Source organism: Pelmatolapia mariae, linkage group LG3_W (assembly GCF_036321145.2).
Source record: "Pelmatolapia mariae isolate MD_Pm_ZW linkage group LG3_W, Pm_UMD_F_2, whole genome shotgun sequence".
In the NCBI taxonomy this organism is placed as follows: domain Eukaryota; kingdom Metazoa; phylum Chordata; class Actinopteri; order Cichliformes; family Cichlidae; genus Pelmatolapia; species Pelmatolapia mariae.
The window spans coordinates 78,518,083-78,518,879 of record NC_086229.1 but is presented as its reverse complement, the minus strand read 5'-3'; positions in this window follow the sequence as shown (position 1 = coordinate 78,518,879).

Sequence of the window (797 nt, the reverse complement as noted above, 5' to 3'; positions counted from 1 at the left end):
GTTGAGTCGCTGAAGAGTTTCCCCCTCAGTGACTACTCAGTCCCATGTCTCCGGTGCGGGCAGGAGCGCGCTGACGGGGAGTTACTCCGGGAAACAAGCGGACCAAAGCGGAGCTACTTCCTGTTGCACCCTTCACAGTAAAAGCCACAAAGCAACGTTCACTTTCAGCACCCTTCTTCTTTGCTAACTTGATTTTAATTTTATTTAATTTATTATAATAAAAAGACATAAAAGAGCTGCAACTATCTGCATATATAATGTTGAGTGATTGTATCCCACGTCATTATTTTGTATTCAGCTTCTTATAGCGTCTTTTTTTTAAAACCTTTTTATCTAGCTTTATTTTTATAGGTAATACGGCTTCTTATATTTTGTAGTTTTTACCTTAGAGAGGTGTATATTGTATCTTATTTTATTGAGGTGTTAAATCTTGTAAAACCTATTTTCTTATTGGTCATTTTAGAGTATTTGTCATAATTGACGGATCACAAGAAAATGACACCAGATTAAAAAAAGTATTGTTATATTTTTTTAATATATATATATATATATATATATATATATATATATATATATATATATATATATATATATATATAAATTGGCTTAGTGATTTCTTTCAGTGTCTTTTTTTAGCACTAATTTCCCTCCCTTGTTTTTGATTTAAATATCTATTTGCATGCCTGCCTTTGCATTTTTTACACACTCTGACGTCAGTTTTTAAACATGCCCATAAAAGCAGTATTTGACCCCTGAAACAGTGTATCAGGATCAAAACTTTTAAAATTAGAACACGT